The 14195-nt window shown below is 41.6% G+C and overlaps 1 protein-coding gene and 1 long non-coding RNA gene across 12 annotated transcripts in view; one reads left to right on the top strand and one right to left on the bottom strand.

Moving 5' to 3' along the window:
- Positions 1–14195, bottom strand: part of LOC137424966 (dedicator of cytokinesis protein 7) — a 212011-nt gene that overhangs the window by 124410 nt on the left and 73406 nt on the right. The window lies entirely within an intron of this gene.
- LOC144889729 (uncharacterized) lies at positions 4247–5458 on the top strand. Its single transcript, XR_013622029.1, has 3 exons — positions 4247–5028; positions 5156–5293; positions 5385–5458. It is a non-coding gene; the product is annotated as an uncharacterized LOC144889729 (long non-coding RNA).

The raw sequence follows: 14195 nt of genomic DNA, 5'->3' as shown, positions 1-14195 counted from the left end.
CACACAAACGTGACGTATTTAGAAGGCTCCACATAAAGGGAAGTAAAACACAACGCTGACTGGGACAGTTAACAACAGCAATAGGAGTGGAATTAATCCAGAGCAAGTTATCTCAGGAAAACAAATTAATCCTCTGTCCCCACACCATCTTGCGAAAGCCGGAATAGCAAAAACTCCAGGAAAATAGAAAAAATAAAAAAGGTTCATGAGGAAAATACATTTATTTTGTTGGTCTTTATTCACAACATTAACAACACTAGGGCATGCCCGTACTATATATATATCTAAAATTATATCCCCCCCCCTCTATTTACATGAAATGGTTTGGTCCATTCGCAAAGCCAAAGCGAACGGCTTGCGAGTACGGTGACAATCCCCCCCCCTCTATTTACATGAAATGGTTTGGTCCATTCGCAAAGCCAAAGCGAACGGCTTGCGAGTACGGTAGAACCCCCCCCTCTATTTACATGAAATGGTTTGGTCCATTCGCAAAGCCAAAGCGAACGGCGAACGGCTAAATCGCCATAGCTCGGTAACTACTTGTCCGATTAATATGAAACCTTGAAAAGGCACATCCTCAGGTCCCCAGCAATATACCTGGCAAGTTTCAAGTATATCGGACCCGTGGTTGTCGAGAAACAGCGGTCACAGACACACAGACACACACACAGACATACACACATTCACACAGAGATTACTGGAATTATAGATAGACTAGGGCATGCCCGTACGTGGGTGCCCGTTCCTTGCCAAAAAAAAAAAAAAACGCTACCCGTACGCTCTACCCCGCCCGTACGCCCGTACACAAAAAAAACAACGCTCTTCGCTTCCGCCCTTCGCTCTGGGAGAAATAATGCGCATAAGAAATCGAGAAATTATTATTTTCTCCGGAAGAAATCGAATTACGAACCGTAATGGCGCTCGGCTCGGCTCGCAACAACGCGTTCTGTGATTGGCTGCCGGAAGTGAAGTCTTCACTGTCCGGAAGGTCGCAAATCGCAGTTACGATGAATCGCAAATTAGTTTTAATTAGTTTTAAAACATAGTTTAACGCCAACATAGTTTGCCAACGTGAAATAAATGAATACGCTCTCAAATGTGCCGTCCGAGGCAGAGTCTGTTCGCCACGTTCGGCACACGTGATAGCTCGCTGCTCTCTGATTGGTTGAATCGTTTTTTGGACATAGCTCGGTAACTACTTGTCCGATTAATTTCAAACCTTGAAAAGGCACATCCTCGGGTCCCCAGCAATATACCTGGCAAGTTGCAAGTATATCGGACCCGTGGTTGTCGAGAAACAGCGGTCACAGACAAACAAACACACACACAGACATACACACATACACACACACACACACACAGAGATTAGTGGAATTATAGATAGATGATGGTTAAAAGCTCAAAAAGCAGAGTCACCAAGCGCAAGAGGACACCGAGAGGAAAAGTGTGGTATTTTCATGGTGCGGTGTTAATAGACAGGTCCATGCCAGGCAGAAATGGCGCCGTTTTCCAGTCAAGGTTTTCTCAGTGGATTTATATACTTTTGATCATACTCTGTCGAATAAGCTTGTGGGCCACCCTGAAATTTGCCTCAAATCCAAGATGGCCACCAGAATAGCTAAAATAGTATTTCTGAGAGTTGCTTTTACCCATAGATGATTTTTTTTCAACTGATTGTGGCCTATTATGATAAAGAAAGATAACTCAGTCATAACTCAGCCATAAAAATTAACAATCGGTACTTTATTAACAAAATGGCCGCCGGGCAACTTCCGTATTACGGAAACTGCTATAACTTCAGTTCCGAGTGTGATATGATTATAATTTTGGTGTCCAGTCATATGTTTTTGGGGTCAAGGAATCCATATTTGTACTTTTTATTTCAGTGAAATATATATTACAATACATTTTGATTCAATTTCTTGGTTTCCATTTCAGATTCCTTGAATCCGGATGCAAAGAAATGATTCCATGAATGCGGACGCAAAGAAATGATTCCATGAATCCTGGCTTAGCAGATACAGTGAATCCTCATAAAATTACTACATAAAGACAAAACTTTTTTGGCACAGGAGAAAAGGGTTGCACAATGGCATCCACGCCGATTTTGAGTTTAGCAAGGGGCGACAAACCGTTGTGCTGCCTCTGTAATGAAACTATTAAGGACGTTGAGTCAGCTTATAATATGACTGAGGAGGGATTGCAGTCTATTCAAGAATTAGCGGGAAGATGGGTTAAAGTTGACAAGAGTCTGTGTACTCAGGCACCATATGCTGAATTTCAATCAGCCGCTGTGAGACTATCTAGTGCAGGCCATGATGTCAAGATTCATGAGAACTGTAGAATCACATTTCGGAACAGAATTGCCCGAAAGGAAGCCCAGTCTCGCAAACTTCCCGTTTCCAGTTCAGAGAATATTCATGAGTCGAATGAACCAGTTGCTGCTCCCGCGTATAGGATACGCAGGGGGTCACTTGAGAAAAAGCAAATCTGTTTCGTGTGCAACGTGGATACGAAAGATGACAGTAAACCGTACAATAGTGGTGGTCTTGGTAGATGCTCCGAGAAGAATGCTGTCAGTAAAGTAGAACGTTCAAAGGACATGAAAATCAAAGATGAAGGAGATAAGTTCCATGATGCAGCGAAGCGACTCGATGTTATTCTGAGTGGAGCATCATATGACATGTTTGCAGTTGATGTGTACTATCATAAAAGTTGTTATGACAATTTTACCTATGCATATGATAGAAAGTTGCTGTCAGCGGATGCAGCAGAGAAGGATAGATTAGCTACCGAGGTTATGGACAGCTTTTTCAAACTGTTTCACCGCATGGTAGTCAAGGATCAAAAGGCGTATTTCCTGAGAGAATTGATTGAGGACATAAAGGAGATCAGTGAAGACAATGAACTTGAGGACCCTCCGATTTCAAAAACCTGCATGTTGAAAAAACGACTGACTGAGAAATTTGGTGACGCCATCGACTTCCACTTGTTTGGGAATCGACACATCGACACATGTCGACACATCGACACACCTGGCAGCAGAGAGAACGCTTCTTCCAAAGTGCTTTGCTTTCGGGCACATCAACTATGCTAGGTACCTGACATTCCAACACGTCAATCTCCAAAATCTGAAGGTGAATCACAAAGATGCCTGGGATGATCTGTTGCAAAATGGATTCGGAGGGTCGATGACTGGCGAGCCCTTTTCTACGATCCATGGGGACTTGATCACTGAGACCACAATCAACAGAGAGGTTAAAGTCCGGGGTGGTCCAATGCAAGGCGGTTACAGTACCAGCAAGCAGACAACAGATGCGTTCATAAAAACGAGTCACTTAATGGCAAAGCTCAGAGGAAGATTGAAGGAAAGGTTGCATATCCTGACCTCTTCAACTCACAAGGAAACAACAATAGGGGCACGGAGGCAGCATGACAACATGGTTCGCAACCTAGTCATCCAATTGGATAAGTACTTTGACCCTTTTCTGATTGGTTCTGCGCGTCACATGAAAACTGGAGTGGAAATTAACCAAGGTATTGTCAGTGGATTGTTGTCATCAACCGAAGCAGGAGAGAAACAATTCCAAGACTTTGTTAACCTTAGACTCAAGGCTACTGGAGAAGGCAGAATGAACATTTTTGACAGGATTGTGAATCTCAAGATCAAAACGGGCATGGAGAAGGTCAAGAAAAATCCAAAGGCAGTGAACGTTCTCAAGGAGGATCGACAAGCATTTGGTGTGTTGGTAGGAAAGGCAACTACCCCTGAAGAGGCACATTCACACCCCCTGACAACTATTCCACTTGCCCTTGCCACACCAGAACGAGACATTCGACAAGGTACTAAAGCAGCGCTGAGGAACTACCTTATTGAGGAATCTTCATCAACTACAGAGGAACCGCCAAATAGAAGCAACTGGCTGATTGACGGAATGGCAGCTGTAAAGTCAATCCCGGCTCAACAGACTTGGGGAGAATACACTGATGCCCTATTGAAATTCTGCATGCCACCAAGCCAGTCAAACCCAAAACAGCTTGGGATCATATTTGATTCCTACTGTACGTCCACTACAAAGGAGTTAACCCAACGACGCCGAGGGATCTCTGGTAGAAGAACCCACATCACAAGCCCCGAGCAGAGTATGCCCAGAGGCAAAGATTGGGACGCATTTCTGCATAATGCTGAAAACAAGACTGAGCTGATTAAATTTATGGTCACTTACTTCAAAAGTGATTCAGTCAGATCGAAACTCAGAATTCCACTCACCGTGACAGAGGAACAGAATACATGGTTGATCACGCAAACTAAGTTTGAACAACTTGAATCCTGCAACCATCATGAGGCTGACACCAGGCTTGTTCTTCATGCAAGCAAGTGCGAAGGTCCGGTTGTGATTAAGGCTTCAGATACAGATGTACTGATCCTCTTGAGCTATGCCTATTCTGTCTGCAAACCACCACAAGACTGGTTCATGAAGATTGACCATCGGTACGTCAGTGTCAAGAAACTAACGACTCATTTTGGAGATGAAGTGTGTCAAACTCTCCCAGCATATCATAGCATTACTGGATGTGACACGACATCATTCCCATTTCGCATCGGCAAAATCAAGCCATTGAAGAAGATGTTGAAACAAGAGAAATCCCATCTACTCTCTCAGCTGGGCAGATCAAATCAATCTTTTCAAGATGCTACCAGTGCTAAATGCTTCTTCAGAACCTGCATGTATTCTGGAAGTGAACAATAAAGCTTTGTTGAAACAAGGATCCGAACGTACAACACTCAAAAGGTGAAATCTAGTTCCAGCATCCTTCCAGACGAGAGTAGCACCAATGAACACCTCAAGAGGAGTGACCTTCAGGCATGGGTGTGGTACCAGTGTCTCAAGCAAAACATTGAGTATCCTTCTATCACTGACAGAGGATGGGAAAATACAGATGATGGTATCAGGCCAATATGGTTTACCTGCCCGCAACTCCCTCCAAGCCTCTCCAAGAAAAAGAGCAAGAAAAGACAAATTCAAAGTAAGTATACTAAAAATATATCATTACTTTGATCATTGCTTTTCGTTCCTGTCATAAAGTTCCTCCAATGTATTCCCACTGGCAGTGCATTCATCCAGATTAAATATGTGTAACCTTCCACTTACAGGTCTCGCGGAGTATGATGCAGATTTAGAAGATGCAGTAGAAGAGAGAAGCCAGCCTTCAAGGAAGAAGAGACACAGGAATACAAGCAGAAAACATGTACAAGACAGTGAAGTTCACTGTGGAGAAAGAGAAAAGCAAGGTAGATAAGTCCAAAATGCAATCGTAATTTTGTTATTTTTATATGATTTACTGTTTTGAATCCCGACTATATCCATTCACATTTTTTATAGGTATCGGTGGGGCAGAAGAAAGAGCAGAAGAATCTGAAGTTGATGAAGAGTACCAAGGAGATGGGGAAAATTCGGAGAGCACCATGGAACAACTTTCTTCGGATACCTGTGGACTTTATTCAGACTTTCAGAGTGAAGAGAGTGATCTTGATCTTGATCTTAGTAACTGAGGATTATGTGCCTTTTGAACAACATATTTTTCCCAAAGCATAACCAAAGCCGGGGATCATATTGAATGGGAATTCAGATACATTTTATAAACCTGTGTAGTTTGATAGACGAAGCAAAACTGACTAGGAGCCGTTCAGCGGCAGCCATCTTGGATTTATTGTTCATCCATGATTTAGGGGATGATCTATTGAGCTAGTGTCATGATAAACCAACTAAATGGATAACCAGACTTTGGAAACCAAGAAATTGAATCAAAATGTATTGTAATATATATTATGGAGCACAAGACATGACTGAATCTGCCACATCGGTGGCCAGTATTGGCAGCCATCTTAGATTTCTTTATGAACCAATGATTTCACTGAAATAAAAAGTACAAATATGGATTCCTTGACCCCAAAAACATATGACTGGACACCAAAATTATAATCATATCACACTCGGAACTGAAGTTATAGCAGTTTCCGTAATACGGAAGTTGCCCGGCGGCCATTTTGTTAATAAAGTACCGATTGTTAATTTTTATGGCTGAGTTATGACTGAGTTATCTTTCTTTATCATAATAGGCCACAATCAGTTGAAAAAAAATCATCTATGGGTAAAAGCAACTCTCAGAAATACTATTTTAGCTATTCTGGTGGCCATCTTGGATTTGAGGCAAATTTCAGGGTGGCCCACAAGCTTATTCGACAGAGTATGATCAAAAGTATATAAATCCACTGAGAAAACCTTGACTGGAAAACGGCGCCATTTCTGCCTGGCATGGACCTGTCTATAAGCACACAGTGACATTTGAACTTTTCTCAAAAATCGTATTTCAACAAAACATAAAGAACCTGCGAGGTGAAAAGGAATGGAATCAAAAGCAGCAAAGTGGGAATCTGAGAACAGTTGATGATTGGATAATAATGAATGATCGAATATGAAAAGAAACAACAGTCACACAAAGACAATCAATGCCACGCTTCTTATGGATGGGGTTCGTGTGCAGCTTGTGTCTGGTGGTTGCATCATTTTCTAGGGGTGCGGCTGCCGCTGATGCAATGCCTCTCTATAACCAGTCACCTGGTACTATTTTTGCCGCACTCGGAAAGATGACAGACTGAGTCAACCTAGCTGGTGTTAATTCAACTGCATGACAGGGACTCAAACTCAGGACCCGAAGATCTCAAGCCAGCCACCTTAACCGTTAAGCCAACACCAGGCTTGCTTCTTCTTACTATGTACCGATGACTTTGTACGTCAAATGATGGAGAGTTTACAAGTAAAGGTTATTTCTCCATTTTTTAAATAAACAGCTAGCATGATGGGTCACTGCCCGAAAAACTAGAGCAAAAGTCACCGGGCCTCGAGGCAGGATTGAGTGAAAAGGAAAACGAGAAGGGAGGGCACATGTTATGGGCCGGAGACGCGGGCTACATCGCTCTTGGATGAAGCAATGGTGGGGGAGGATAGGGTAAAAAGAAAATATATCGAGAGAGGAAGACGGACGAAGGGAGGGGGGAAGGAGAGGAAAATGGGGGAAAGGTCAGACTCCGTGTGCGGTGTTGTACTCGTCCAGAGTGCAAAGAAGGTTTGGTGAGCCAGGAATTCCAGTAATGTGATGCATTTTGCGGCAGGATTGCTTACGTGCCTTAAAGGCCCTCCATGTACGAAACAAAACTTTTATTGTTGTGATTTTGGGGCAGTGTTATATATTCTTTTCAATGCAAAACCCCCACTCTGGCCCTTTGTACAACTTTCTTTCATACACAACTCCCATCTTTTTCTCTTTACTATTTCCAATTTATTAACCTTCGGCCTTCTGTAATTGAGCTCTTTCCTGATCCTTAACCGTTTAATACAAAATTAAAATCAAAGAACATATTTCAAAAACAGCTGTTTGGCTCATATGGTCAAAATGGCACATGTTCATCCCATCAGTTCACATACTCATATAAAATAAACACTTTTGATGGGTTTGGGAGGGGAGCCACGGAGAGAGGATTCTATTCACCCATGTGAGAGCATGCAACCAGAAGAGAATAAGTATAAGTAGGGTTGTGAAACCAATCACAAAACCTTGTTTTTAGAGGAAAGCATCATCATAATGCTCGCACCATTCTCATTCAGAAGAAAAACCGTATGCCATAGAACCATTCAAACACACCAGAACGGCACTCGGTAGAGCGCATACCTCCGCCAAGCTGAACAGTTTGTTTTGTATCCCACTGATAGGCCGGATCTGGATTCGGACCTGAACCAAAATCTAATGAACTTGTTTGTCGTCACCTAACCAACTCGTCCACCTAGTTTTGTCATAATCCATCAACAACTGTTTAAAATATCATGCTAGGTTTCATTTTTGGTCCTATCTCTCAATTGTGAAGAATCACTTAAAAAAATTTAAAATCATCGGAGCCGGATCCTTGTCACACACCAAAACTACCCACTAAGTTTTGTCCAAATCCACACATAACTTTTTGAGATTTCTTGCTCACAAACAAACAAACAAGACAGACAGACAGTGGTGAAAACATAGCCTACGTCCACGTTTGATAGCAGAGATAACTAGAGTTGCTATCAACAATCAAAGCTTCCAAGCAGTACCACGTACGAGTTGAAAGAAGGAACTGTGAGACACCTTAAATTTTGTATTTTTTAAACCGGCAAAATTAAAACATATATAAAAAACAGTTTTTCTTGTTGAGGTATGCACTCATTGCTAGAGTGTATTGGTATGCCATCTTGGTTGTTCAGGAATGATTCGCAGGATGTAGCTCGCGACAAGCGTCAAAATCACTATTCCTATTATATATTGTGAAACGTGGTTTCTGTTTTCAAATAGATACATTATGCCCTCTTTTTAGATAAATAATAGGTGTCCCTTAAAGAGGTACCCGTTTCATATTTATTGAATATAACAAGCATACACAACTTTCCAGTTGAATATGGGAAAGTTGGAGAAATGTTTCAAGTTTTGTTTAGTACTCAACTTGTCCAGCTTCTCTTTCCATACACGTCTGAAGACATTGAATGAAATTGTCCATAAGTTTTGCACGGACGGCACAGTATATGCCCTGTATAAAAGAAAATGTACAGTAATTGTGACTAAGAAGAAGAAGAAAGAAAAAAAAAGAAAAAAAAAAGGCCTTGATAGCATCTGAAACAAATCCAGGTGAAATACAAGGAAATAAGAGAAAACTTAGACTTCTTTCTATTTTTTTTTTTTTTTTTTTTTTTGTATACTGAATCGAGGCTCGTGAAAGAGCTAACATTTACTTCACAAACAAATCGACCAGACAAACAAAATACACAAAAAGAGGGAGCGGAAGACAAGATGGGGAGAAAAGGGGAAGCACACAAACACAACATCCGAGAGCAGGGAGATGTGTGGAAGGGAGAGGGCCCGGGGGGAGGAGGCATGGGAAGGGGGGGGGGGGGGGGGGTTCATCTGTCATATATCTGTTCTGTCATATCTGTCATATATCATCTGTTCATCTGTCTATAAAATATTACAGAAGAAAGCCATTTGGTGCATCGTGCCTGTGGCCTATCGACACCCCAGCATTTCTACCTACGACATATTGTGCTATAATTATACAGCTAACCCCCATGAAAATAATTTGACAGATGTAGCAGCAAACATTTACCTACCCGTAGCAAATCTTTCGAATGCAAAAGTAAAATGCAGTTGCAAGTGCGAGCTACATCCACATCCAAAATAACTAAATTCTCAAAGATGAAGCACCCTCTGCTGGCAAGTCATGAGAACAGCAGCGTAGAGTTAAGTTGAATCCCCCCAAGAATAGACAGCTCAGTAGAATGTCGTAATAAGTAGATGCAGAAGTTGCAGAAAGCCCCGATAGATACATACTGTATACTAACCACAGAGGGGGAGAGAGAGAGAGACTCCAAACATAAGCTACTCGTCCATGACTTGCTTGGTTTTTCATCATGAATTGGAATCCACAGGTATGGGAATTGTCAGTATTCCTTGTCGGAAAACTGCGGTCATTTGTAAACTGACTTCCTACAACTGGCAGGAGGACTATGGCCTTCCAACGTTCTACATGTCTGTGATGAGAATCACTGGGCAATGCGTGCTGTGCATCCACCTTTGTCTCCAATATGCATTCATATCCAACCTCCCCCCCCCCCCCACCCCCCCAAAAAACTACATTGATGCTGGAACTTGGCGAGATCCTGAATAAAAGAAATTATTCCCACAAAAACGAGGAATTAGAAGAAGAAGAAGATGAAGAAGTAAAGAAAAAAAAGATCCTGGTTACTACCCAAGTAAGAATGGATGATTTATTAAAGGAATGGCAAACATGGACAAACCATGTAAAACGAGCCTCATATTTAAAGGCCTGCAAATGTACATCTGTGGTTCACATTGCCCTCGTACCTTGGAGAAACGTTTTAATTTTAATTGATGGTCTACTTTGTTAAACCATGTGTCCAGAAACTTTATTAAGGATATTCACTCAACCTGCAGTGCCATGCTTGGTCTCAGCCTCTCCATAATGGTTTTGGTATGACCAGATCTAGGTTGCAACTGAAAATGAAATATTTCACAATCTGACTCGGTTGAACAGAGAGAAGATGACATTAATGATCAAATGTGGCAAATAACCGCTTAATTTGAAATGACTCACATGAACTAGAATGACACTTGGTAGAGCGCATACCTCTGCCAAGCTGAACAGTATACGTTTTGCATCCGGACCTGAAACCAAATCTTATCAGCTTGTTTTTGTCACCTAACCAACTCATCCACCAAGTTTTGTTATGATCAGTCAACAAAAAAAAAACCAAAAAAAAAAAACCACCTTTAGAGGCCATTTTTCCCCGCAAGCGGGGGTTGGCCTTTTTCGGGGACCGTGGTTGTTGTTGTTTTTTTGGTCCCCTTTTTGAAGCAATGTTTTACGGCCGGATGCCCTTCCTGCCGCCAACCCTTTTTGTCGCCTTTTTACGACAAGCAGGGAATTACCAGTGAACTGGTACTCAAACTCATTTCTCAAACAGCTTTTTGAAATATCATAGTCATAGTAGTATCGTAGTAGTACTATATCATAGTATGGTGAAGAATCACTTTTTCAATTTTTTAAATTCTCATATCCAGATCTGGATCCAGATCATCACCAAAATCTCATCAATTCGTCCTTGTCAAACAATCAATCTGTCCACCAAATTTCGTCTGACTCCATCCATGACCTTTTGAAATATCCTGCTAAAAGACAGACAGACAGACAAACAGACATGGGCAGAGATAGTTAACGTTTATCGATTCTGAAAGAATTGTTACCAATGCCGACAAATTTCTGAAATAAATTAGGATGGGTGCTGAGTTTCCAAAATTCCAGTAACCTCCCACATCTTAAACAATATGGCACAACTTTAATCATTGTGCCGTAATAGATGAAACGCCTGTACACACTCCAACTGCAGTTTTCATCCAAGTCCCAGCATCATATCTGGAGAGTGTTCCCTCTCAAAACAAATACTTTGTCGGGGAAAAGAGGCCCCTGGGCAAGAGCCCAGTTGCAAGTATTGTCATTGGAACCTCCAGATATTAATTCAGGGGTTCCATGTGGTGTGTTACTAAGCCTTGTGGTGGCTCAATGGTAATGGTAGCTGGCTTAAGATCTTAAAGTCCAGAGTTCAAGGCCTTGTCGTGCCATAAATAACACCAGGCGGGGTGACTCAGCCTGTCATCCTTCTGAGGTCAGCAAAATGAGTACCTTCTCTGGGAAAAATGGGGCAATCAGCGTATCGTCAGAACAACCTCAGAATGGCGACTTGTTCAGGATATTGTCTCCTAGCCAATGAAACTGCCTCAGTAGCCCTATGGGCTGGATGGCACAAAAGGAAGGGTTGGTATTATTACTAGAATCATCCACTCTGGAGCATAGCGGCCTCGGGAGGGCGGTTTGGGGGTCACTGGGGTTAGTGGGGGAGGTGGGGCAAATATATTTTGTACTGTGGCTAATAATACCCCTTGCCTGCAGCAGGGCTCAGTAAACCACTTGCACTGTGGCACGTGTATAAGCAAGAATTATAAGTCATGCGTCTGGGTACAACCAACACATAAGCAATTTATTTTATGCAGGGGCGGATCCAGAACATTTTTAGAGGGGGTTCACTTGAGGTTAAAATATTCACAGATCGCAAAATCTACCACCAAGCCTTATTCAAGTCAATGTATTTGTCCTATATTTTTTCAATTGACAATATTTAGCGAAACGACAGATATTGTCCTCAATAGTGATGAATGTAAGCTTGTGCCGGCCGGCCTACTGAGTGAAGTGACGGTTTCCTATGTGTACACCGTTAGCTCTTGTAGTCCACTGGCTCTACACTAAAGGATATCTAGAGCTACATTCTCCCTGGATTTAGTCATCTTGCATAGTCATCAATCATGCCATTTCTATCTCAATTCACGCCATAGTGAATGTGCGTTAGTAGCAGCTGATTCATCTGGTCTTGAAAGTTGCGTACAACTTGAAACTGTACCTAGCATGTGGCGCGTTTGCCTTCTTGTTGGCGTTTTTGTCCAAAGTGGTAGCTGGCCTTGAATATGCGGAAATCAATGCACGTCTTACTTTGAGGAAGCAACTTTTGTTTGTAGTTAAGACACACGATTTAATACACCAAGTGGAAACTCTGGTTTTGTTTGTGATAGACGATTTTTAAAGGACAGATCCATCATGGATGTTGTGATTTTTTACATTTGTTAACAAATAAAATATCTCCAAGAGGGTCACACCCAAGTACACAAAACAATAGAAATTGAAAATGAGTTGAGGAAAAACCAGAAAATTTATCTGGAGCTAGTGATATCCAACCATCAACGTACTTTCTCCACAGGAAATTTCAGGGAAAATTGAGGCACGGTGATTGACGAAAAGGCCTCGGGCCAGTCACTAACTGAGTCTAAAGAAGAGCTGAAAGTTTTGGAATATTTGCGACGCATCTTTACAACAACGATGTAAATAAAAACGAGAACAATGCGACCGTGTCGCCAATGTGCCTCCGCATAGTTCCACAACGGGTAGATGCCATCACTCTGCATATGTATGGGTAGTGGATCACGTTTGTGAGGTTTCGTGTTGATCTGATAAGGTTCGTTTTTCTTTCCAATATGGCTGCCAAACCACGTGACCTATGACATAATCAAACTATATGCAACAGTGCTGTTAGATGATATTTGTAAAATTTCACATCGATAGGGTGAGTGGTTTCAGAGATATAATTATTTAATATTTTCCTTCAATCCAAAATGGCTGCCAAACCATGTGACCTATGATGTCATAAATTTCATATTTCAATACAAATGGGTCATAGATCATGTGCATGCAATTTCAGATTTTTAGGATAAGGAATTTGATAAAAACCTTTTTGGCTGGTATACCACATCACCTATGATGTTATTATTATCATGCTTTTGTTTCCCATTGGGAGTACTTGACAATGTCCCAAGTTTCGAATTTTTCCATTCAGCGGTTTCCGATAAATAATTTTATTATTATTTGCTTTTACTCCAAGATGGCTGCCATACCACGTGACATATGACATCACAATTATCATAAAAACATTCTGCATGGGTGTCACTCCTACCCTGAAAGTTTCGTCTCAATCGGGCATATGGTTGCTGAGAAAAACGAGGTTAGCCCAGACGGGCGGACGTACGGGCAGGACGGACGGACGGACAACCCGAAAACATAATGCCTCCGGCGACTTTGTCGGCGGAGGCATGAAAACATTACGCTACAGCCCAACAAGAACATTGAACGGGAATGCACAAAATGTGATGAAAAGAATCCGAGTACTAAACCTAAAGTTGCCATTACGGATCATCAGATCGTCATAACAATGGATGATGTAACAACTGAAGGTTTGAATTACCTGATGAAGTAGTTCAGGATTGCACTGCGCTTTGCTGTCCAGAAGAGGACGATCCAGAAAATTTTGCCTTTTTTTTTAGGAGCCAAATCTAAACACTGCGTATCAGGAATAAACACAGAACTAGAGGAGAAAAGTAACGTTGCTTGGATTAATTGCTGCGTGAAAGAAAAAGATGCGAGTGATTGTCCATTGTCCAATGATATCTCGCACGATCAACATGTGAAAGACTAGAAGGGCACTTGGTAGAGAGCATACCCCCACCAGGTTGAACAGTTTGTTTTGTATCCCACTGATAAACCGGATCTGGATTCGGACCTGAACCAAAATCTAATTGGCTTCTTATTGTCGCCTAACCAACTCATCCACCAAGTTTAGTTATAAAACGTCCACAACCTTTTGAGATATCGTGCTATATAATCGTTTTAAGCCCGATCATTCAATGGTGAAGAATCAATTATAAAATTAAACAAGTCAGGAGACAACGATGGTTCACGAGCGAGCGGTATGCAATGACAAAGGTCAAAACTGACAATGAAAATATATATCAATAGGAATGTATTATCTGTTATGAGACTAGTTCGCTACACAATACCGAAAATTTGGTTCGATTCCGACAACTTTGAAAATTTGACCTTTGTGACCTTGAAATGTCAAAACGAAGGTTACTGACCTTGAAATGAGATAGAAAATAATGTATAAAATCAGTTATGAGGTTAGTTAGCTACACAATACCGAAAATTCGGTTCGATT

The sequence above is a fragment of the Myxine glutinosa genome, chromosome 1 (genome assembly GCF_964187855.1).
Source record: "Myxine glutinosa chromosome 1, kmMyxGlut1.1, whole genome shotgun sequence".
In the NCBI taxonomy this organism is placed as follows: domain Eukaryota; kingdom Metazoa; phylum Chordata; class Myxini; order Myxiniformes; family Myxinidae; genus Myxine; species Myxine glutinosa.
The sequence above is the reverse complement of the archived record's forward strand: the minus strand, read 5'-3'. Positions and strand labels throughout refer to the sequence as shown.